Raw genomic sequence first — 26,269 nt, forward strand, 5'->3', positions numbered from 1 at the left:
CAAAAACATGAGAAAGTGTAACCTTTGTTGGCCTCAGCTAATCATTATGTTTAATACTCAGATATTCCAGACTATTTAGAATTAAAATGTAATTGCAGTTATAATGCTAAAATATAACCAGAGACCTGTGCTCCTTCTCTCCTATATTTCTTTTCTTTCAACACATACCCTTATCTGAAAGCTACCATTTGCTTATTGCCTTTTCAGCCCAGTAGTTTCTGAAAATGAACAGCTAAGCAGCAATATCAGCTCTGGACTGCTGAAGGCAAAAAGAACAGCACACCTTTATTCTGCAGGTCTTTCTGAAATACAAAACTATAAAATATGAAAGGCAAAACAGAGCAAACACTCTTGATTTAAACCTTTGAGAAATGCAATACCAAGGAGAAAAGGTAAAAACATTCTGACCTTGTACATAAAAAATCAAAAAATATATCCCTCAAATATTTGTCTAGAGATTATAAACAAAAGGAAGTCCCTTTAAGTTCTGTCTTACAGAACACAGCAAGGAAGATACCAGCTAAAGGAATTGAGCAGCATTAGAGCAGGAAGAAACAATGTTTCTATGTGATACATGGAATTAGATACTATGAAGAAATACGGAAAATCTGCCTGGAGTCTGGAGGATGGAAGCAGACAGTACTTTTCAGTGGAAGGAAAAATCTCATACTAAAAATCAAGAATGAGTAGCAGAACGCAGTCCCTAGAAGATGGAATGAAGAAACAGAATTTAAAAAAAAGTCTTCCAAAATTCATATGAACATTTTCTGTGGATCATAAAGTATTAACACATCAAAAGATGTTTGAAGATGAAATAAGGATGTATGGATCAGTAGGTACAACATGTCCAGTATTTATGAGGGAATGAGTGAGATTGTGAAATGTTGAGACACTGTTATTCCTGCAGGTGGACTACATAGCACCTCTTAACAAGAACAGATGCACAGATAAAAGATGACAATCTTAGAATATGTTTTTTAACGTATCTTTCTAAATCAGATATGTAGATGCAAACTAGAGCTTTCAGGGCCATGCTATGGGTTTAACACACTCCCTAGAGAATGTGCTCTTTTAACTTTTGGATGGATTACACTGGCTCATACATTTACATGTCATTGTGATAGATGCAAGTGGAATAAGATTCATTTTCACATTTAATGATCTTAATTTAAAATTAGTCAAAGTCTAATTTAATTCTAGTTAAAGTAATTCTAAGTGTTGTCCATTATATCTGACGTTTCAGAGAGAAAACTGTAGAATAAAACTGCAAAGAAAGTCAGGTTGTTGCAGTATTTTGTGGCATATGGTAAGACTGAAAGTGATCTTAAAAACATAAGTTATGTCAGCTACTCAACTGTGATACAGAATTCTTGGCCAACACATGCCCTTCACTTTACTTGGAGAATTGCCACTGACTGTAAGAATCACACAAGTCCCTAATGTCTTCTTTGGAAACTCATTTGATGTTGCTGAGATTCAAGGACAAAAGCTCAGGTTCTACTGCTGTGGGACACAGTATGTTCACGATGCAGGGCGATATATCCTGGGCAGGTTCAGAATATCTCCTGAACATGAAGTCTTTCTGAAAAGCTGTACTTTAGGAAATACAATTCCTAATTACATTGCAGAATAACTCATAGTGTGAACATTTTTTCATTTTAAAAAATAGAAACACTGTGAACACCCTCCCACCATCTCAACACTTGAACTAGGAATCCTAAAGAACATGAAAAAGTCTTGGCTTAAGTGAAACTAGCCAAGTGCTTGATATCTACAGATTTGGTCCCTAACACATGGTCAAGTCATCTACTGCCTTTTCAACTTAATTCCTAACTGTATGGCAGGGACAATATACAGAAGGAGATAAAAAAAGTCTGGCCTATATGAGAGTGTAGTTTGAGACTACAGGAACAGATATTCCAATATGGATCTCCCAGAATGATTTTTTACTCCAAGAAGGATGTGTGGTCAAAGCTGTTAATTCCTTAGTAAAATATATTTTAAGAAGACAATAGAACTAAAGGAACGTTCCCCCTCACATTCAGGAATGCCTGGGACAACTGAGTTTCCTTGCATTGTACCAGACATTCCCAAAACACCCCAGGCACTTCCTTGTACTAAACACATCCACATGAAGTGTTAAAATGCTTGCCAGTGGAAACTCAGGTTGTTCTCCACTGTTGTGATTACTGCTCTGTTGACAAGAGCATATTTTTGCATTGTAAAGACCTAAAATTAGAATACTCCACTTAGTAGTTGAGCTCTATGAAAATACAGTTGAATGTTGGTGCTCTTCTGAACTAAAGAGGCAAATACTATAAAAATATTTGTATGTGTGTGTATATATATCTGCACTGCTCTAATTTGTCTAACAATGCAATACAATACTGAGGTGTACATGCACTTGTGCATATGCAGGTAGGAGAAATGGATTCTTTGTTTCATCTAGGAGTAACTTTGGATGGTGCACTGTTTTAAAATACACTGGCACTTGGCAAGTGGTATCATTTGTGTGTGACAAGAAAATTGAATTGTGCTTTGGTTATTTTTTGATAATGCAAATTGGCACAGCCATCAAATTGAGATAATTATTGCTATGTCTCTTTTCCAACTGTGTGCTTAATTAAGAAGACCCAGTAAGGCTTAATTAGAAAAAAAGTAATTGTTAAAATCGGGTTTAGCTGCTCAGAGATCATAAAAATTGAAAATTACATGTTCTGTGCAGATACTATTAATTTTTTGAGGCACCAATTTAAATTTTATATCACAATAAGCTTAACACATGAGAGTAATTTACAACGCATGGATACCGTGGAACATCTAAACTACAGTTCAAGTATTAGATTTTCACTGATACTAGGATGCCTTGGCAATGGTGTTTAAAAACATTCAGCTGACAATTTTTTCTTCATGTTCACTTTCCCTGTTTTTAATTAGAATAATGGAAGTCTTCTTTAAGCAAACTAGACATTCACCAGAGTATTTATGGACTATCAAAGCATATGAACAACTCTAATATTAATCATCACATTTGATGAGACAAAAGATTTCATCAATTGACATCACAGTAAACAAAGTCAGTTTCCTGGTAGATTCCCCACCCCCTCCCCAGCATTAGGAGTTGTTGTGTCAGATCTCAAGGAGCCTTAGCAATTTTCATTTCCCTTTGCAATACCAAAAAACCCACCTACTAAAAATCTCTGAAACGAAATGTTTTTGTTTCAAAAAACAGCTCCCCACACTCAGTTGAAGTTTGCTAATGGGACACATTATCTTAAATATTATTAGCATCTCTTTAGTATTGTCCACTTCTCAGATTTCATGTGGCTTATTCATATTTAGATTGATGACCTTTTCGGAGTAATTTATTTTTGTTACATTTTAGGATTTCTAGAAGCAGCACTGATTCAGCAACTTGTTTTATTTCCAGCAGAGGCTCACAACGTTGGTGCACTTACAGTAGGCATAGGATCTATAGTTTAATGTCTTGCAACTATTCAGATTTTCAATTAAGTTATCACAGCAGTGCTAAGAAATTTTTTGAAACCACCATTAATTACTGCACACAGAAAGTGAACTTTTCAGTCTTTTCCTAAATAGTTTTCTTCTGCTCTTCTAACTCTGGGAAGAAATACCATCAAGTATTATGCAGTTTTGACATCACCCACTAAGTTAAAACTTGAAAAGCTTTTCAAGTATTTGAAGTACTTTTTGCAAGAAGACCTGACTACTGCCTGACCACAGGACCAACATCTGCTTCACCTTCATCTGAAGCATCACTCAGGCTGCTATTCGTGTGACTGACACCATCATTCCTGAGAAGTGATCTTTCTGTTCCTTTTCTTCTTGCTTTGATGTCTGTCAAAGTATTCAGTGTCTCCAAGTGCCATTGTTCTGACAAGCAGACCCTCCCAGTGGACTTGTACTATATACTGTGACTCCCAGAACCGCTATTATTTGAGCTGGTGTCAGATTGATTTTCTTTCTGTTCATGATAGTGCTATGATCTTGCAGGGTTGAAATTACTGCTGATTTATGCCTTGATGCAACCCCTCGAGAACTGGCTTGTATCAGCATGTCACCTATGAAAAGGTACATTTGAATCCTCAGAGATCTTTTTAGTGGAACCTTTGTTCTCATTTCAATAGAGAATCCTTTGTAATGACTGTTTGCTAGAAATTTCTCCTGCAAGTACCAAGAGTCTTCTGTAGTGCAAACTGGAAGTATATTATGCATCCATCCATTTTCACCAGTTTGTGAAGCCTTCTTGGAAGAGATTATTTTAATTTGTCCATCTAAAACTTCACAGTTTTTGCAAATTGATTATACCATTTTTTTTTAGTACTCTACAAAGAAAATGCAGGTAGTGCTGGCACTGAAGAATGGGAGTATTTCCCAGCTGTATTCCCAAAGGCTCAGCTACATCTGGGAATGGTAACAGACTGAAAACATACAAACATGCCTCTAGTGTGTTTGTGGAAGATTACTGCCTTTTATGCTCAGGCTTTCTTTTTTTCAGACTTGAGAACAGCAAAGAGTATCTATTGTTTAAGCATTATTCACATTTTTACATATTCTGCCTATTAGCATGACAGACAGTTTTTGCACTCTCATTATGAATAGCTTCTTGACTACATCTTTGTGAGCTGTTTTCCCAGAAAAATGGGGAAATAGTGTCTTCTGCAGAAAAACACTAACAGGGAGGCAAAGATTTTACATTTAAGCAATTCTAATAAGGCAAATTGCAGTTGAAATAATCTTCCTGTTCTTACCATCAGTCTCTGAAATACTAATTTTTTATGTTTTTACTGTTGGTAGAGCTGTTTGCCCATGTCTTTCAGTGTAAGTGCTTCTCGTACAGATACCGTCCTTTCTCCTAGTTCAGGCTGCACTGTCCCCAGTATCCTTTTCAAGAGCGACTGAAGCAGCCATTTCTTTTTTTGGAAACTGGCATTTCTGCAATAACCAATTCCAGTTCAAAAGTAAATGGGACTCTGCTGCAACTGCTTCTTCCAACTAAGCAAGAAATTAAACAGAGGTGTGTAAAAACCAAGCGGTCCTACTCTCTTGTTTGAGTGTTGGCAGGCATGAACCTTCACAAAGAAATCAATGTCTCTGATCCCCACAGACTGCCAAGTGAGAACGACATGACTACAACCACACCATGGGTACATAAAATAGGAAAAATTAAACCATGCTACACTTCAGTTTTTCAAGTAAGTACTCAAAATTCTCAGCTACTTGAGCTCTTATATATCTAATAATTACTATCGCTACGACCACCCTACTTGGCAAGAACAGTGTCTCCTTAGCACTTGTACAATGACTCCTTTTAGCTCAGCTCCCTTCCTTCAGCTGAGAAATCACAGCAAGGAGAGAGAGAAGGATGAAACTGAAATATGACTCTTGTCTGTTGCTTTTATATATGTATACACATATGTGCACACATCTATCTCTACTAGCTGCATTTAAAAAAACAGAATCATTATCCTTGTGGATGACAATTCTGCCCATACTAATTCTATTTACATGGGGAGCACTGTAGTGTACTTTTAATGTGAAGCTGTGTTTCTCTCACGAGCAAGGAAAATGTCACCTTCCTTTCCCAAAGCACCAAAAGACTCCTTTTATTGTCACAGAACACAATTATATGTTAGAGCTCTGCTGTCTCTTTCCAGCCAACAAGGCAAGAAAATGACCTTTCTTTAACCTATGCCTGAATTGCATTATGTTTGGTTCAGTGGATATCCTTTTTTATATTCTCCCGTATCAAATACATCCATACTGAGGTTATGAAATGGGCACCTGCCTTTCACATCTGCCAGTGATTTAATTTTTTCCAAAAACTTGCTTTCAGTTGAGGAGGGATGTTAACTCTGATCTCCCATTTCATATCCTACTTTGCAACATTTGTAAATACCTGAAAACACTCAAAGCTGCAAAGACACTGCCAGCAGAATTTGGTTATTGGCTGCTGCATTTTGCCCCATGACATGATCATGTAAAAGGTCAGGAAGAAATATGCCATCCATACTCACTCGCTGTGTACCACACTGTGACCCTGTGCAGAATGACAATGCCTTGAAACCGTCCCCATATTTCTTCCCCATTCTGTGAAGCAACCTGCATTTCTGGTCTGTCTTCATTTATGGGCAGGTTGGTAATGAAAGGAGAGAGACATTCCCAGCACAGGTATCTCAACTGTGCTTTGGCTTATATGCACAAGATGCTGGGGGAAGCAGAAAAATGCAGCTGTGACATTAATAAAGTAAGCCAGTGCTGATCTGCACAAGAGAACAAGTCAGCAGGGGAGGATTTGTAAACATGATGCTAAATGACAAATATCATTGCTGAAGAAAATTATGCTGTACAGCTTCACAGAGTATTATTTTTAAAATTAAGGAAGTTCAGAGACAAAAGAAAACCACGCAAATCATTACTTACACACATAACTCATATCTCAAGTAGCCAACTAAATAGGCTCCCCTAAAAAACATTTGGCATCACTGCTGATCTGGAGGCAATTCTAAATATGCATTTCAGTGCTTTTAGGTGCAGAGGAGTTCTAAGGTTCAGCAATTTGTTATGTGACAAGGTTTATGTCAACTGTTATTAAAGATGACTCATATTAATGTAACTGCTCTAAGAAGAAAAGTTGTGTAGCCTAAGGATACCTTCCTAAATGCTACCATTTTAGCAGCACTCTGTTTTAACTGCAGACATGCACCAGAGACAGGCTGGGAACATACATTAACCTTGTGAAGATCATCCTTCTCTTAAAAGCTTATGTCTGATTTTCTGCTATTACATTACACTGAAAATGGAAAGTGCCAAACATTCAAAACAAAATGAAATAGTCATTTCTTGTTCTGTAGTTAAAGAAATCTCTGTATACAGTCAAAGACCAGTTTAAGACCTTTTAGGAATTGACTGTGAAGTAAGGATAGGACCTCCATTACCAGTAACGATAAAAAGACATGAGAAATGTCTGCACTAATTCCTCTGAAGCAGACCAAATGAAATACAGCTTCATGCGCACCTACAGCAGTCTCTATAAAATTAAGGAACGAAAGTGCATTGTCCAAGATAAAACAAATAAAAAACCCCAGCTAACCAACCTACCACAACAAAAAACCACAAGCAAACCAAATGAAAAACAACCCCCCAACCCCACGCCAAATCACTGTAGCTGCACAGCATGATCCTCTTCACACAAGGACAAGTCTGCAGATACTCCCAGAGCACAATTTCTGACACAATCACGTATTAAGCACCTAGCTCTCGGGTGGTGGTATTTGTTTGTGGTTTTTACAAACACATGTAAATCTTCTGGCTTCAAAAATACTGCATGTGAAAGAGTTTTAAACTAGGCAAATTTTTAGCTCCTAGAAAAAACACAGAAATTCCTTACACACATAGAATCTACTTATATTTTTATATCATATCCTTGTAAAATTACAAGGAACTCAAATCTGTAGTCTGAACTATAAACACTACCAGGAAATCTGATACCAAAATCAACAAAAGACCTTTTTCTCAGTTCAGCTCCAACAATTCCCAAACTCATTATTAAATAGACTTTCAGCTGTTTTCATCAGGATTGAAGACCTAATCACAGTTAAATAAAAATCAAACTCTTGTTCCTGCTCCTACACACAATTCTTACAACAGTCAACCTTGAATTACATGTGGTGACGCTGCTGCCAGAAAACCACGACAGAAATGAAATGGCTCTGGTTCATGCACTGTTCTATGGGGGCTTTTCTGAGAACAGCAGAATCTGGTTGCAGGGTGACATCCCAGCTGGAGCACTTGATAGGGGAAACAATCATCAGTGGCTTCAGCTGATCTATATTAGCTGATCCATTCCCATTTTAGGGAACGGGTCATTGAATGAGCATGACAGAGCAAGCATCATTTTTAAAAAAAAGAAAGTAAACAGTGAACTTGTTACTGGAAATTGCTGAATAGTTGGAGGAAGGAAAAAAATGTAATCAGTAGACTAAAAGAAAAGAGAATTAGTTTCAATTTTATTTCTGCAGTTAGTGGAACATTAAAAAAAAAAAAGAAAGCTAAAACCAACCCAACAAAAAATTTAAGCTATCACTACACCAAGTTTTATGTAACAGATATTGTTGCCTGGTAATTCAATTACACCACTCAATTCCTCTAAATAAATTCAAGGATGAGCACACTTACAGAACTGGACTAAGAATTGTAAGGCTCGCCAGAACCATTTCCAGGCATTACTACATTCAATACCACGATGGCCAATGTGCTATCTCTGACAGAAGGACACAGAAGTATTTCTACTTTGATTTCCCCCAGCTTAATTAGGACTTTTTAAAGTTGCTTTGCCTTTAATTCCTAACACATTTATTATTCCTCTGCGCCTTTATTTCAATTGATCTCCAAGGTCAGTTCCATAGCCCAGGCATTTCTTTCTTACTGAAATCCTACATTTGAAAAGCCATGCCTCAACAACACATCTATGTGCGTGACTCTCTGTGAAGCCTTCTTGTTTAACACCTAAAACTGCAGATATCGAAGCTCGATTTTCCTGTAGCACTTGTGAAACTTTTTTTGTCAAGTGAAGTACCAGGAGTCTTGTAAAATCTTGTAAAGTGAAAAGGCCTTTTGTTCTTTAACGTGACAATCCTAACTAAGTCTCTTGATTAAATACAGTGTCGAGGAACTTGGTAGGTGTTCAAAATATTGCAACACCAGTACTTTAGCAAAACCAAGAAATGAACAAATAGACTATTTTCTACTTTAGTGGGGAACAAGAGAAATTTTTATACATTAAAGAGAAAACACAAACTGCAGCTGCAATAACCAGACATCACCCTGTAGGAATGTGAATACTGTCTTAAGAGTTTTGTAATTTACTATTGGAAAAATTAGCTCATTAAGATTAAAAAACTTAAAAGTTACAGAATTAAGGTCATCTTCAATATTGTCCTCTTAAATGTTTCAACATAAATTCTGAGCAAATAGACTGAAACTGCTGGAGTTGCAATCCTCATCACTTCATTGACTTTTAAAATTAGAAATACTTTTGTGATTTTTTTTTTCAGGGGTGGCAAGACACGTTCTTCTAAATCTGCATTACTTCTAAGAATTTACATGCATCCCTCTAAAACTTGATGGGAGCTACACCAACACACAGTGGCATAAATGAGTTTAAACACAAACTCCATGGATTTAGCAATGTAATCCAGTGATTTCTGCTCTGCAGTTCAAATAAGACAACTAAGAGAACCATTACACTGGGAGAAACACTGAAAAAAAAAAAAAGTCTTATTAGCAGCTTGAGAAGGTCCATTTTACAACCACAGATGTTTTGAGGCTAAACTACTTCAATAACTTGGCTTTAAATCATCTTAAACTGTATTACAGTTCAGAAGTAATTCAGATAAACTGTATTAGGTGAGTTTGGAATTAAAAATCCTCCTTTATCCATTCAGTAGAATGGAAGTAAGAGACAAGTGAATACTTTAGTGAAAGTGCACGGCACACAAAATGTTAAAAAGTGATTTAAGTATTCATTACTTTGTCTCGGTAACATTCAAATATTGGTGCACATCGATCACAAATTAATCAATTGACCAAAACACCAGGTAAATTTATGTCCCTGATGAGTTTAAACATAAAAGAAGACATGAGAAATTGAATTCTTATACCATAAATATCTTGGCTGAATTTGGAATGTAATCAACATTATCATATTTACTGAACGTTAAAGACTTAAATTAATGAGTACCATGTGTTTATCTACCAAATTTCAACTTGCTAATCTAGTCTGATCGTCATTTTCCAAGTCAAATGGTTATGAGAAATGCTCAATGAATGTTTAATAATGATCAAATGACTCTTTATAGCAAAACAAACAACCCAAACTTAACACAGAATACATTTTCATTAGCACATGAAAATAGGAAACAGATCTGCCAGAGATACTGGTGTTCATAATAAAAAGTAACCCATTAGGATAAATGTGTGCATTTCCTGCAATGACAGGATAAGAAAGCAACACATTTAGTGATCTGCGTGGCTGTATTTTAAAATACTAGTTCAGATTTTAGCTAATGGATACTAATACTCATTAAAAAAAATCTTTAAAATGCAAGAATAATAAATATATTTGTGAAAAGTTATCTGAAACATTAAACATTCATGTAAAAAGTAAAGCACTCTGCCCATGAGACTTATCCTGCTCAGAAGACATGGACTGATTGAGAAAAAGCCTGAGTAATGATGGCAAAATATGAAGAAATTTCTCTGCCAATTCCCACTGACAGGGTCGCAACATTGGGATATTGTTAGTGCACAGCCTGTATCATGTGGTCCTTTTTATCAGGTCCATATTTTTTCAAAAACATAACTGAAGAAATAAAGAATAGTACTCCTGACTGCCAGGTTTTTCAGTTCAGTATCCAGACCTTTATATTCCCAACCCATGGAAGATTATTTCTGATTGAGCCACATTAAGCAGCGAACTCCACAGTTGGTTTAGATTTTGTAATTCAGAGTTCTTTTAGCAGGATTAGGTTGATCTCAGCAGAGATGCACAGATTCCTGAGAAGTTAAGGTCTCCCAGATTTAAAATAAATAAATAAATGAGTCCAAGTTAATCATCAGAAACAGCCTAATCAGATTAAGGTTGTGAACTCTGGACTACTACAGTGTTTTCCAGCAGCTTGGCATGCTTAATCCACAAATGGATAACTCAACACAAAGCATTTCTATCAAATATTTCCTTGCAAGATACTAAACCTATCATTTTGGTAAAGGAAACAAACATCTCTGCTAAATCTGATATTTAACCAAGATCTTTAAGTGAGCTATTAAGGCTGCATTTAAAAATAACATTAGTGCACATCAAAAAATTCTTCCCATATTATCTATTATTTGAATTACTTTTTATGAAACATTTTCAAGAAAATATTCAATATATTTCAGGATAATATGCCTTCTTTATCTATACGGATAGTAACGGGACTAAATAGCACAGAGCCATTTCAAAACACCATTTCATTAGAAGTGGCTTGGTTCACACCACATATGGTGTAACTGCCTTATTAGCAAAGGTCATCCTCATAGTCCAATATTATTTTGTACATTTTACTTGTCAATTAAGCTTGGATGAGCACATACAGTTAACAGATTGAACAAGTTGTGCAGATGTTGCCCATCAACTCCTGACAAATGAGAGATAGGTAAGGACATATTCTTCAAAACTACAAGCAGAAGTTAAGTCTGACATGGAATTCAACATAGCTTGCAGCTAAGAAAGTGCATTTTCCTTTCACAAATAATAAGCCATTAATACATGGCATTTGCCATAAAGTTTCAGGGCCACCTAAGTAGTCCAAACTGATGTATCTATTTATTTTACAACAAATACATAAAATTACAGATACCTGGATTTATAAGTACAAGTATTTTCTAAGATCATGATCCCTGCTTGGCTTTCTACACCTCTGAATAAACTTCTCTGATTTTCCTGTTGCTTCACTTCCACGTGCAGCTTAACATGCAGTGTCTTCTTGTTTACCCCACCCAAACTCAGTGTTTGGAACATGTGATAATGTTCCACGTTTCAGCCCTCACAGTCTGTAAGAGAGGGTAATTTCTATTCCTGCTTCATCTGAATCATAGCATTGTTAAGGTTGGAAAAAGCTCTCAGATGATCCCGTCCATCCGTTAACCCAACACTGATATGTTCACCACTAAACCATGTCCCCAAATGCCACATCCACACTTTTTTTGAATACTTCCAAGGTCTGTAATTCCATAATTTCCCTGGGCAGCCTATTTCAATGACTGACCACTGTTTCAGTTAAGAAATTTTTCCTAATATCCAATTTAAACCTTCACTGGTGTCACTTCACACCTCGGCCTGTTCTTCACTCCCTGGGTGAAGAAACCGAACTCCACCCGGCTCCACCCTCCTGTCGGGCAGCTGTAGAGAGCTGTAAGGTTGTCCCTGAGCCGCCTTTTCTCCAGGCTGAGTCCCCGCAGCCCCCTCAGCTGCTCCTCATCAGACTTGTGCTCCAGACCTTTCCCCAGCTCCAGTGTTCTTCTCTGGACACTGAAGGAAAAAAGTGTGACAGGAGCTCTTCTGCACTAGCCCTGAAATTTACCTCAGCCCTCTGCAGAACAGCACTCTCAGCCAAGACATCCCAGGCTGGATTAATTTGCAGCAAAGCAATATGCAGGAAATTAAACTGTGTTTGTCATGGAAGATAAAACATGATCATCCATTTTACTGCACACCTCCAGAATATGAGGGTTTATCCAAGAGCTAATACTGATAAATACTGAAAAGAACCCTAATTTAGAACAAGTGTTGATTTCTTAAAAGAATGACACACAACTGAACACACGTATATCTGACTTTATGGCTATGCAAACAATATTTCATTAGTCATTTTTTCCCCAGCTATAAAGCATCACTCACATTTATCCATTAGTTTTTCATGGAAATACTCTGAACATATATTGGGCAACTTCTAATTAATTTTCACTTGTCTTCTAAGACAAGAACAAAACCATTTTTCTTCAGAACAAAACAGTTGCCTAAAAAACCCCCCTGTAAACTAGACAGCCTTTTATTCTCCAATATTACTCATTTTTCACCAGAAGTAACAGATTTAATGCCAATGACTATATGTTTAATTTCTAAATAAAAGTGTATCACCTCTCCAGTACAATCAATACAGAGCTCCTTGATTCTGAACATATTTTTGAAGAACAGTTTAAGCGGTCGTACGTGTATAAATACTGCCTCAATTTTCCACTGTTCATTCTATTGCCATGAAAATTAGAGATAAACTTGAAATGTGCAGACCAGACACACTCACTCCTTCATTCATCAAAGAGCTGCCACTGACAATGGGATCATACATCTAAGTAATATAAAAGCATCAGCAGCTTTAGATTCCTTTGATAACATTTATCCTTTGTTAGTTTCTGAACAGCACCCATTACTTTATAACACTATGGCATTATCAAAGCCTGTAAGAGCTATTCTGCCACAAATAATACACATTTTTCATGCCAGTCTCATCAGAAGGAGGAGACCTTCACTGTGTTTCGAAAAATATATTATAAACATCTACATGAAGTTTAAATTTCTATCAATAGGTGGCAACACTGTTATGTGTAACATATGAAGCATGTGTGAAGAAACGTGCCCAATTTCTATACCCCTCCAGCCCATTTTGCTTCATTTTATTTTAAATGTCACCTGACACCATTTTCCAACAATGTACAAGTAAAACCAATCTGGTTTGTGTGATTTTTATAGAACATATGTGTGGATTAACAGGATATTTGAAATTATTTTAGTAGTTCTCCCTGACAGACTGCAAACTGTGCCAGTTGGATTAGGAGGCTAATATGTACATTTGGTGTATGATCAATAGAATACCATGGTTGCTCCTTGGGGACCAACAGATTTTTCAGGAAGATTGAGGAGTTGCTCTTGCCCCTTGTGAAGCCTAAATGGCTGCCAGGGCACTTACGGAATTTTAGGGGTGTTGAATACCTTTTGCTCATTTGTCATCACAACCAAATTTTATATTGCAACATGCAGCAGAAAAAATTCAATTTTTGAACATGAAACTTTAAACACAGTCATCTGTTTAGCGTGTCTTATGTTGAGTCTCACATCCCAAATGTATTGGACATGCGCGGGGAAAAAAAGGGTTCTGGTTGGTGATTTAAAATTGCTACTTCACAGAAGCTCCTGAGCTACAGTCAGGGCATGAGATTCACTCGAGGTCAGAGGAGCTGCCACAGGTAATCAGAAACAGAATCTGGCCCTCCTGCCCCATCCTGAGCTTTAGCCATGAGCAGGTGTCCCCCGGCAGATCACATTGTACTCACCACAGTCAGTGAAGCCAGAGCTCTGTTAAAGCTGAGGTATCTTCACATCAGCTCAAAGCACAGTGGACTAATTAATTCACTTTCCAAATACGTTTTTTTTAAGCTTCTATCACACTGAACATGAATAGCTCTAGAAGGCCTAGTGCTACTAAACCTACAATTCTATATATGCTGTTGGTCTATAGAGAAAAGCTAAACCTTCAAAGAGGCAAGATTATACAATTGAGATAGCAGCTCAAAACACACAGATAGGCTTTTGTTATTTTCTGAAATACATTCATCTCCATTTTCAGCAGGAGCTTTTTTTTTAACTAAAGAAAAATCCAACTGTGTATTCCCAACTGATAAGAAATGAATTTTGGTGTCAATGCAATGGGAAATCTGTAGGAATTTTGATAAAATATCTTTCTGGTGGGAGGAAAAAGGCATCAAAAAGGTTATGTTGGACCATTTCAGGTATCATGGCTACAGCTGCCCAGAAAAGGCTTCCTGTGTTACCTCTTTTTGGATACTCCATGAAGTTTCAGTTTAGCAGCAATGTCACGTGCTGGGGAGGGTTCAGATATCATAAAAGCAACTTACAGATTACTTGGATAACATTCAAAGTGATATCATAATTTAAACTACTCCAAGTGTTTTGAGAAGAGTTAAAATCTATCAGGACTAACATATAAAAAAACTGCACAAACTCTTTTATAAATTTGCATACATAAATGCTGCTGTGTCTCAGTACACACGTAGAGACACAGCACAGTTACTCTTATTAGAAGCACTGTCTCTGCACTGCCACCAAACTTGCACAGGAACAGCATTGTTATTCTAAGAGAACTCAATAAACAAACTGAATATATGTTTTTATTGATAGCACAATGTAACCATCTCCAGGTTAAACAAACTAAACTCAAAATATGCATATGTGCATGGCAATAACAGTTAGATTTAAAACAGTAGCCATCAATTATCTTGTCAATTACATTTCCAGCTGGTGGGAAATATTTGTTTTATTTAAAAACCAACACGTTCAGATTTAAGTTTTTCCTCCCTCTCTCCCTGCTTTCTCCTTATTCACTTGTTTTTTAAACATGACTATACATGATGCACATCCTGAGATGGCAGCATTTCAATAACAGTAAATCAGGCTGCTGTGCTTACTGAAGTTATTTTCATGTTTGCAGATGATGAAAAATGATGTCTCCCTAGGACTGCAATCCACACTACTTTGTGAAAGTAAACACATAACCTTGGTACTGCAGTAAGCTTTGGGAAAATACATTTGTCACAGGGAAACCAGGGGATTTCTTGCAGTCAGGCTGCAAAATTCCTCCTATTCCTTGTGGAATTAATTCAGATTTATACAGTTTTAGGCTGGCCATTTGTTTATTTACTGCCTCCTAGGCAAAACACTGTGCCAGGAATCAGTATGCAGAATGAGACTTGTGTACATTTTCCTCACATAGACATATTTGTGTTCTATTCATGTATCTCACCCTCACTGTATAGGCAGATCAACATATCTGTTTACACCTTCCCAGAGGGCTGTTAGTGGTGATTTATGAAAAACATGTAGTAACTACTTATTAAGGTAACCCTAATAGGTTTATCATTCATGAAAACCTACTAAATTCACCATATGTTTAGAAATATTTGCCCCATCCTCTCTGTTTTATTTCTTGCCTGCAGAGTAAGAATTATCATAATCCAGTGATAAAAGACCAAAAAAAAATTATATTGCTAGTATCTATGCAGAAATGCTCAAAGAACTACATGTAATTCAGCAGGATCATAGATCAAATAAAAATACTCCTGCAGACAAAATCTTCACAGAGAAAGAACCACACACATGCTGACTGTAATCTGGTCATTAGTTTACAGAAGAATCTGAAGTTCAAGTGTGCTATAAACCTGCACAATGTCTCAAATGCTAGCTGTTGCTTTCTAGCTTTCACTTACCTGAAAATGTACAAAATATTGTATCATTAGACAGCTCTTTACTGGCAATCCACCTGAAGATGCTCCTGAGAGTTACTCTAGAAACAAAGATGGCAGTAATTTACGCTAAAAAAAAAAAAAAAAAAAAAAGCTCAGTAGATTGAGGGTTTTTTTTTTCCCCCCGAGTGTTCCAGGAACTGATTGGATCTGCTATGTCTCCATTTCTGCAGGTTGCCCACACATTTTGGGTGGGGAGAAGATGGGCAAAATAATTCTGCAAGTTTGCTGTTAATTTTATAGACAAGGCAGTTGTTAGGTAGTTCAGAAATACAGAACTCCCTAACAGAATTTGGCTTAACAAACAGCGTTGCAGGGGAAAATCCTGATTTGCACTGCCATTTTTAAGCTGACTTAATAAAGAGAAAAATTGAAAACTTTCTTCAAATATACTCTGTTATGAAGTGTAGAAGAAACTCCCCCCAAAGGCAAGCCCTGGCAAAACAATTCTAGTAAATACATCTTGGCTATACTGCTACACTGAAAAATGTAAAATCTGTTTTCCTCCATACACCTCAGAAATGCTTCATCCTTCACTGATGCACAGCCATCTCTAACTGGAAAGGCAATTTTACTTAACAGTGGGTAAAAACACCTCCCTCCATTTAAAAGTGAAGAGGAAGGACAATATACCCAGTAAGTTAACTTAGTTTATGCAAAATATATTAATGTTGTAGAAACCACAGTGTGTTTTCTGAACACTTTCTAACAAAGACTTACATAGACAGTGATCACATAAAATACACAGAAGTCCTAAAAATACACATATAACACTCACATGCATATGTGCAAGGGCAGGCTTAGAGAATCGGCCTGGAAATAGAACATTAATTGTAATACCTTGAACAGAAATAGCAGTGTGAAGTATAATGATCCTAAAATAACACATCCTGGAGGCTGGGGGGAAGGGACAAAATTACTCTATAAAAATGAGTATATCTTGCAGTAGCACACAGTATTTCCTGTACTAACTCCAGTATAATTCCTTACAAAAATGCCATCAACAATCCTGCTATACTAACTCCCTGGAGGTAAAGGACGTGGCAGCTCAGTTTTTGCAGAGACAAATCTCTTGAGGAGAAGGGGGACCAAGGGGTGTTGAAAAAAAAAAGAAAGTAGCAGTATTCCTGTGCAGTTTCTAATATGCTGAAGTGATTCTATCCTGACATAACTGATTTTCCCTCTTAGTCCTTATCAATTTGATTAGTATAGCAAGGTCTGCTTTTACATGGTGTTTAGGAATAATCACAGCTAGAGTTCATTTGATGCACCTTGCATGCCAGATTGTCAACGGCACTAAAAGTTTAATTGATAATAAAGATAATATCACTGCCTTACATTTATATGGCCCCTTTCACACTGCAGGATCCCAGAGGCACTGTTGACTTCCAGGTACCACTGGACTGGAAATGTGATTGCTGTTTGCTACCGTAGAGCAAGAGAGCTACAACAGAGCACACAAAAAGGATGATTACCACCCCTTAGTTCAGAATTCTCCTCTATTCACTCTCCCCACCCAGACACCTTTGGTCCCCTAGTTAACAACCAGCTTGATTTACACAAGCAAAAGTAAAATTTAACATTCAACCCTTTTTTCTATCCATTCATTCTCATTGATGGATGGAAGAGAATCCAGGTTTGAAAGATGCTCCAGTTTTTCCTCACCACAATTTAATCACCAAGGTGCTCTGGAGCACAGATACTGAGATGAAGAAATTTTCAGGCACCAGAGTGACAGCCTGGCCTGGATTTCACAGGACCTGGGTGAATTAAAGGCTTCCCCTGAGATCTCACCATTGTGGTGTCTGGAGAGGATGGGAGAGCTGCAGCACCCAAATTCCCTCCTAACTCAACCTGTCCTTGTGCAGTGAGAGCTGCAGCTGAACTCCACTGATTACAAAAAATTTGAAAAAGCTTCTCAAAAGCACAGAGCCTCTCCACATACAAAATAAAAGTGCAAAATCATCTGAACATGATCAATGCATTTTTGAGCTGATGGAAGAGTAATGACTGCCTTGTCTCATGACTGAAATGATCACTGCCTCAAACAGATGGGAGCAGGGGCAAACCTCCTCTCCCTTGTTTTTCAGGCATATCTTGGACAAACAGATAATGGAGACAGTATCAATGTATTCTGAATGTTTCTAACTAGGGCCTGACAGCAGCCTGCTATTTAGAAAGTCGAAGTGTAGCCACAGCCTGATGACCAGCTACTCTCCTAGACCCCAGTAAGGTCAAGATTCTGCTCAAGGTATGAAGAAAGAAATACTCTCAACAACACTGATGCACAACTCTCTCTCCAGTGATGAATAGTAAGCAGACATCTGTGCCCATACTCCTAGACTTCCCTACAGCATTCAGCATTGTGGATCAGAGAGATGGCAAGGATCCAAAGAACTGTACTGAAGTCATTTAAGTCCTTTTTGAAGGCACACACAGAAAGTAAGGATGCAAAAGGCAATCTCAGCAGTGCAAACCTCTCCTCAGAGGACTGATAAAGACACAGTCTCTCCATTTGTATTCACAACAATGCAGACTCAAGCAACAACAGACAAATGGCATTGAAGCCAAAGTGGTACTTATCTCATGTAAGCATAAAGACATCCCAACCCCCAATTTTGTAATATTTAGCTGAAATCAAAATAAAGACTGAATCTGAACCCAGGCTTAGGCAAAGATGAAACACTGAAGAATATGCAAACGTCAGCCCTACAACTGAGGGCAAATTTCAGCCACAGGCATTGATGCTTGGCCAATAGTTCACAGTTTCTGCATTCCTCGTGATTTCTTATTACCAGTGTGGACTATTTTAAAGGAATGTTTCTAGTTCTCTTAGTCTCATCACTTAACAACATAGTGTATTTTCCATAAATCACTAAAGCCAGTCTAATTTCAGACAGGGTAGGAAACCTTGCAGGAAGAGTACCAGAAAAGTCAGTACCTATTAAACTAGGCATCAAACAATTTAATTTTACCTTTCAGTTTCCTGATTTGAAGAAGTAGTTACTTTTCTAAGCTCATGATCTTGGCCTTTGTCATTAAGAATACAAGGAAGGCAAGGGGTATACACTCCTTTTTTCCCCACATTTGGAGACTAGTGTAACAAAATAGATAAGAACATTCTTATACATTTTAAAAAATGTTTATTAAGTAAAGATTAATAGATTTCACCCCATATCTCTATCTGTCAAGTTAGCTTATTTTACCAAAGGACAGAAAAAGGAAAAAGTAGTCTTTTACCCACACTTAAAATATGAAATTGTGTATTTCAGATTAAGGGAAAAAATGCCGAATTTGTTGGTTTTACTTTAAGCTCTTTCAGTTCCTTAACGTATGAAGGCTACAGCAGAAACTAAACTAAGTTATCTTTTTTAAAAAACTAAATTATCATACAAACCAGACCCATTTCATTCACAGAATTAGCTTCCACACATATAAAAATTTCCTACAGATATGATAATGCTCTCACCTTCACTTTCTGTAATTGTAAAATCTGTTCCAATTGAATTACTGTGGATGCTAAACATAAACCCAGATACTGATTGACTCAGTTTTTAGTGGACACACACACAATAACTTTAGACCTACATCTTTATTGCTGACGTTGAAATACATTAGAATACATCTTCAACTTGCATTTTCTGCTTGGGTATTTCTCAAAGTACTTGTTACCTCCATGTATTTCAGAAAAAAACGCACAATGCGAAACTTCATTATTAAGATAAAAGCAACATATGAATTACATTTGGAGGAGAGGGAAGCTGTCAGTATATTCAGATTAATATCACTGCAGACAAATGCCAGGCAATGCATTCATTGCATCATACACACCACTGGGATCTAAACTAAATTCATTTACTCAACAGAAAAACCTCACTATTACCCTGGACAGTTTAATGAATATGTCACTGCTGTCATATCCCTACCCTGGAAAACAACACAAATTAAAAATATTAAACTGCATTAAAAAATTGAAATACAAAGGGAATCATTAAATATGCTGAGTGATGTGGCATGAGACCAAAGCTAAGCTTTCTCCTGTAATGTTGTAGTGGGGAATCCTACAACACGTATATACAGCGAGGCCCGTGGAAAAGAAATATAAGGACCGATTCTTGGTAGATGTTTTCAGAGATGTTTATTTTCCAGCCGTGTGGCCGGAGCTCTGCCGAAGAACTGCAGCAATCACGGGACCCGAGGGTCCTTGCTGGGCAGCGGAACACAAACCAACCAATGGGGAATGAGATTGACCAGGGAGTAGGGAAACGCCGTGCCTCCACCTCAGGGTCCCTCTCCCAGGACCCCACGCCAGGGGGGAGGAACCCCTCCACTGTAATACTACAGTTACACTGTTTATAGTGAAAGTAATAGAGTCTCAGAAATGGGCAATTAAAATTATTATTAAAATAAATACCCTTTAGGTTTTGAATGCCCTGTGGATGTCTTACCTGGTGCTATCAAGTGAGGATTCTCATTTATTGATCTACTGGACTATTAATCATTACAAGCTGATTCATTCTCCATTGAGCCATAAACCTGACCCAAGACTCCCAAAAAGCAACTAAGAAGTTAAATTGAAGTTTAGACTATACATCTAACAGATGATGGCAAATTTCTATCCAGATCTGAATTTCATACTTCATAACTGTCTCTTTTGCAAACCAAGATGTAGAATGTGAATCACATACTTACTCTCATTTAGAACATCTATAAAGAACAAAGTAAATGAAATATCTCTTGGGATCTTAAGCAAAAAAATGTTGAAAGGCTCGGCTTCAGCTTAGAAGTCTGTTATCGCATGTGCTGTGTTATATATAAACACTGAATGCTTTGGCAAATTCATTTTCCTGCAATGAATTATGTATGAACTGCTTTAACCCCCCTCTCCCCTCTCACTAAGGGCAGCCAACACGACACTCTCAGACTGATCAGTCATTGAGCTCATCCCTGGGTTTAAGTCATTCTCGCAGCTGAATTTGTCACATCACTGTGCAGAGCACCTCTATGGGTTGGGTTTTGTTTTCAATGAGCAAAATGCTTTCAGCATTTGCATGAGCAAACTTTTCAGCAACAATGACTAATATTACCTCTTTTGGTATTAATCGTTTTCATAAAGCTTCTCTGATCTATTACAAATGTAAACCCTCATTCAGGTTAATTTATCTTTTCTTTTTTTTCTTTCTGTGTATATTACCACAAGGGAAGCTCTAAGTCATTTCTCTCTCACTGATACTTTAAGGGCCTGTGGCCACTGCTGATCTGTATTAATTGCTACTGAGAATTCAAAATCTGCATCTTCAAAACAGGCTGGAATAGCTCCCTTCATCATTATGTCAACTGCAGTAACATTTTACCATAGAAACCCTGAGCATGATGAGGCTGGAGCCTTCTGTGAGTTCAGAGTACAAAATTATTTCTGGTGAATTACAGTTACAAAACCATTTAGGGCTTTTTCCCTAAGACAGTAATTTCAACAAGCGCTTTACTCTTTTCAGTTTCTTCTATCTGAACTCACCATAGTTTGTCAATCTAGAATATAAAAACTCTTTTTTTGTATCCTTAAGTCATTAGGCTTACAATTTCCTCTTCTCTGAAACAGCCTTTCCAGTAAAGAGCATCGAAATTTGCCCAAACCTGCATATTCAAAAACAGATATGTAACAGGCATACTCAAGTATTGAGTTCACTGAGATTAAACAAAACAAGCACAAACATTCAAGAATGACAGAAATAAAATAAACGTTATACATTTAACAAAAAACATTTGGGCAAGCACAAAAAGCTAGCTTTTAGGATTCAAATAAGAATACACTTAAGTGCATGTTGCAGATTTTAATAGAAAGTGGATTTCCAAAGAAGCTTATCAAATGTAAGAGCCCAAAGCAGGAAATGCTTGATTACATTGTTTTATATTTAGTTTTTAAGCCATGAGATACACTGTAGAAAGTAGAATCTACAGTAAGATGTGGTAAAAAGATTCACCCCTAAAGCTGCATAATTAGAAGGTTTGACCAATAATTCAAAAGAATTTTCTGTTCAAGTTAAAGAAGGAAGATGAGAAATTAGGGTACACAGCTATGAAAAATTCAAAAGTAAGGTCAATGGCAAGGTTTAGAGGCTGTGCTTAGCTGAACATCCAACCTTGCTTAGCCTCTCGAGTCTGTAAGTATTTTCCAAAGAGAAACAAAATCCTAAAATCTTCCCCTTCTTATACTACACCAGTAAACAAAGACACATGCCAGGTACAGGTGCACAGTGCAAGCATCTGCAGCAATTTGAAGATGATGGTGCACATCAGTAATGTATTTAAGACACAAGCCAGAGAGAAATCAATGGCCTAGATGCAATTCTGAGAGCACATTGCAACAGCCACGCTCCATCTTTGAGTTACACAGGGGTCTCACACAAAGCATATAAAAGGTGGCATCTCAGTGTTAAGGCTCATGGTAAAATGCAAAAATAATTCTAGCTTGTAAGTGGTACAAAGATTCTGAGGAGGTAGCTTGGTAGGTGGCATCTAGATCTGCATCTCAACATTTTATGGACATAACAGAGCAGCCAGTATTCTAGAAGGAGAAAACCTAAACAATTTTACTGTTATTTTGCAGTCATTGTGAAGTTTGCAGGAAAAAAAAAAAAAAAAAATCGGTTGAACCCATTCATCATTGTTTTAAAATAATGTCAAGGAGCTTTCTAGAACTCTTCAGTCATACGTCATCTGTGTCCTACAGAGGATTCAGGTGGCAAAAAGCAGAGAAAACAACAAACAAACAAACAACTTTTTTGTGGGGTCTGAAAGACCCTGGAAATAACACTATATATCATCAAAAGAAAACTTAAGGGATGTTATTGTAAAAAAACCCAACAAAACCAAAACCAACACTCTTAACAACCTTTTATTCACTGAAAAAAAAAGTCCTTTTTAAAGTGGTGTGTATTTCAAATCACTTCATCTAGAAATGCATCTGGGATTTTCAGGTTTTTCCCCTACCTCTTCATTCCCAGGATTCAAATCCTGATTAGTGTGGGATAGTTTCAATTCAGCTACTTTGATCTCTTTCAGAAGCAGGGCGAGTCTCACCTCTGGCCACTCAGTACTGCTCACTTAAGAGCATCAACTCATACGCAGCAGCCTCCACTCTTAAACACGAAGGACAAATTAGCCACGAAGTACAAATTAGCCACGATGACTGAGTGTGCTCTAGCCCGCCATTTACTCTCTTCCTTTATTCTCCCTGTGTGGCACAAGCCACTCACCTTTGGATATAAAATGATACTGCAACATGTGAGCCCCTACACCAGTTCATACACACAGCACCGAGGGCCCGTCGCCCTTCAGGGTGTTTCCATCAAGTGCCTCCACACTGAGGGTGCTGCAAAATTTTCTAAGCTCACTCAGAGATGCATATCCTGGAAACAGTTCTGATATGCTCCATCTTCATGTGAATTTCCACATTTCTTTAGCTGCCATGTTCTCTTGGTTTGTACCAGCAATCTGAAATTACTATGACTGTACAAAGCTAGCATGCACTTTAGACTTCTCCCTAAAATGTCACCATTCTCCTCCCAAAAAGTAAGCCTAATTAGAAAACTGATTTAAAAATCAATGTAGTATTGAGCTACTAAGTAGCCTTTAACCATAATTTTTCAGAGAGAAAATAGAAAAAGACCGTGGAAGTCAGTGTGTTGCTGAAAGTCACGTGGTATTTGGCTCTCTCGCAGACCTTCCTTTCTCAAAAAATATATTCTTAAAATAATGCAGCCCTTTTGCTACACCTAATGTGAATCTGATGCCTCTCTATGGCAAACCCAATATTGCATTCAGGCTAAGACATGCATATCTGTTGCAGAAATCCTGAGACCTTTCCATTAGAAGAACCCCAAAGGTGTTCCAGCTCCTGGAGCTGGGGTATCACATCCCCTGGAACACTTACCAGCCTCTAGTCTGTTTTTACTGACAATTTCCCTTCTGCCCAGGTTAGCTGTCTGGGCTGCTAAATGAGATCACTAAGTCAGCTGCTTTCTTACAGCTTTAGTATTGTTTGTAAAGCAATGAGATTGCAAAGATAAAAATATGGATCTAATTTCCAATCTCTTTTTGGTAAGGCCATAATACTGTATGTATTATAGAGTAACAATGCTCTTAATGCTGCATTAAACTGAAAACCAAACAAGAACCGTTCCACTCAAAATCTACAGCTTGATCTCTTCCAAAAATAACATCAGATTTCTGTTGTACAAAAGTAAGGAAGAAAGTTTTACATAATCAAGCAAAAGACAGGGAATCAGATCATCTGTTCTCAGCACCAGGACAATCCTTCTGTGTGGGCTTTGAAAAGCTCTTCCACATTTCCATCAACTAAACAGAAGACTTTTGCTATTTCTACACTGAGGCTGCATCACTTCATCCACTACTTACAACTTCTGGATGCTGGAACTGTAAGATTCATAGAAGCACCCATAAAAGAAGCCCCAAAAGTGGGGTTTGGAAAGGGCAGGTGCAATCCAACACAAAGCTCAGCCAGTCACTTGCTCTTGCGACAGTTCACACATAAAATATTTTGGGGAAGTTCAAACTGCACTAAGAACTCTGTAAATATTCTAATCTATCTATTCTAATCTATTCTAATCTATACTGTCAACTTATTTGTTTTCTGACATCTTGAGTTTAATGTAACAATTACCTTGACCTCCTGTTGCCAATTACAATGGTAACAGTTATACAATTAATATTTCTCTTACTCCTTTTTCAGAAAATAAAATTATTTGAGCTAAAATTCTAGAACACTGAACGATTCTTCAGGTGACTTTTAACACAAAATATCCACTAACAATTCCCCTTGCCTTTTTGGTAATTCACTTACATTACACAAGTGGAGAGTTTGGATCCCAGTTTTCTCTTTAGCTGGCTGTACAAAATCTGATAAACGGAGAACTCCAAACCTGTTGTCTCTGGCAGAAATAGAGGCACTTCTACTAGCATTGTCCTCATTTTGGAGTCTGGCTTCTACTACAGCTCCCAAAATGGGTCTCCTCCTCGCACATTAGAAGGCTGATACCCACACACAAATGCATTGTGACAGAGATGGAAGGAAGGGTGTTAGATGGGCAGACAAGAAAGACTTGATTGAATAAAACAAAGAGAAAATACTTGTCTCATAAAATGAAGTAATTTTTCTTAATGTTTTAAATAAATGCTGCTTTTCATTCCTCTCAAACCGCATTTATAGTATATGATTGCTGGGGGCTTCATATAGCTGAATTATAGGGTTTCTCTTCCACATTTAGTTGGTGAAAGAGTCTCTCCGTTTCCCTTCATATCTCTCTAACCACCGACAAGGATACTCTCCAGGCATTCTATAATTCAATTACAGCTATCCTCTGAGAAACATATAATTTTATAGAAAGATTTAAGCCATCATGTATCCCTTTTTTTTTTCCTGTTATGAAAGCATTTGTCTAAAGTCTGGTATTAAATTTAAATAGATCTGAAACAATCTTAACCCAGTAGTTTTCAAGTGTGCCATTTGACAGTTGTCAGGCTGGCATAACCCCCAAGCTCCCTTTTAAACTCAAGTGCTATATGGGCTAAGGACGTGTTGCACAGAAACCACCACGCAGGGAGTGTATGACAGGTTGTGTGCGTGTGTGTAAATATACAGACGATGTATGTCCCCTCCTCGGGTTCTGTGCAGCTGAATTGGACATAAATAGACACAAACATTCAACGTAGTTCAACTGTAACATCACATTCTTAGCTGCTGTACTGGATGTCATCTGCTAATTAGAACACAAAACACAAATGTCTGAGCTAATTAGTAAACGGTACTACAGTATCAAAAATGCTTCCCCACCATACAGATCTTTCCAGGCACAGAAATACTGGTTTGTAACTATCAGAAAGCCTTATATATGGGTATCTTCCTAAAGGAGTGACATCATGCCAATTGTAGTGAAAAACTAAAGAACTACTGAATGGACAATTCCCACTCAGCTCAATTTCTCACGCTCTTCACAGCAAAAGAAAGCCTAACTAGTGGAAGTGACTACCACAAACAAGCTACAGATGGCCTGAATTTGTATTCTAACAGAACAACTACAACTTTGCAAATAACAGTCTATGGTCACTGCACAATTCAGCTGAAGATGTAGATGGAAAATGGGTTTAGATTTTTAAACCTTAACCAAAGTTAATTTCCATTATTTATACTCAGTTCTATCATTCAAATGAAATTAGGTTTCTTGTAGCTTCTATTTCAATCCACTATAGGGATTTCAAAAAATTAATTCATTTAAATGAAGTTTATTTTACTGTTTAAAGATTTTAATCTAGTCCTATTTTTCTAAAAGTCAATATTTATTGTACAACATGTATTTACTATTATCCTGTG

At 37.3% G+C, this 26,269-nt stretch overlaps 1 protein-coding gene across 7 annotated transcripts in view; it reads right to left on the bottom strand.

Moving 5' to 3' along the window:
• Window positions 1-26,269, bottom strand: part of TENM1 (teneurin transmembrane protein 1) — an 829,655-nt gene that overhangs the window by 244,206 nt on the left and 559,180 nt on the right. The window lies entirely within an intron of this gene.

This window comes from Corvus moneduloides, chromosome 14, assembly GCF_009650955.1.
Source record: "Corvus moneduloides isolate bCorMon1 chromosome 14, bCorMon1.pri, whole genome shotgun sequence".
Taxonomy (NCBI): domain Eukaryota; kingdom Metazoa; phylum Chordata; class Aves; order Passeriformes; family Corvidae; genus Corvus; species Corvus moneduloides.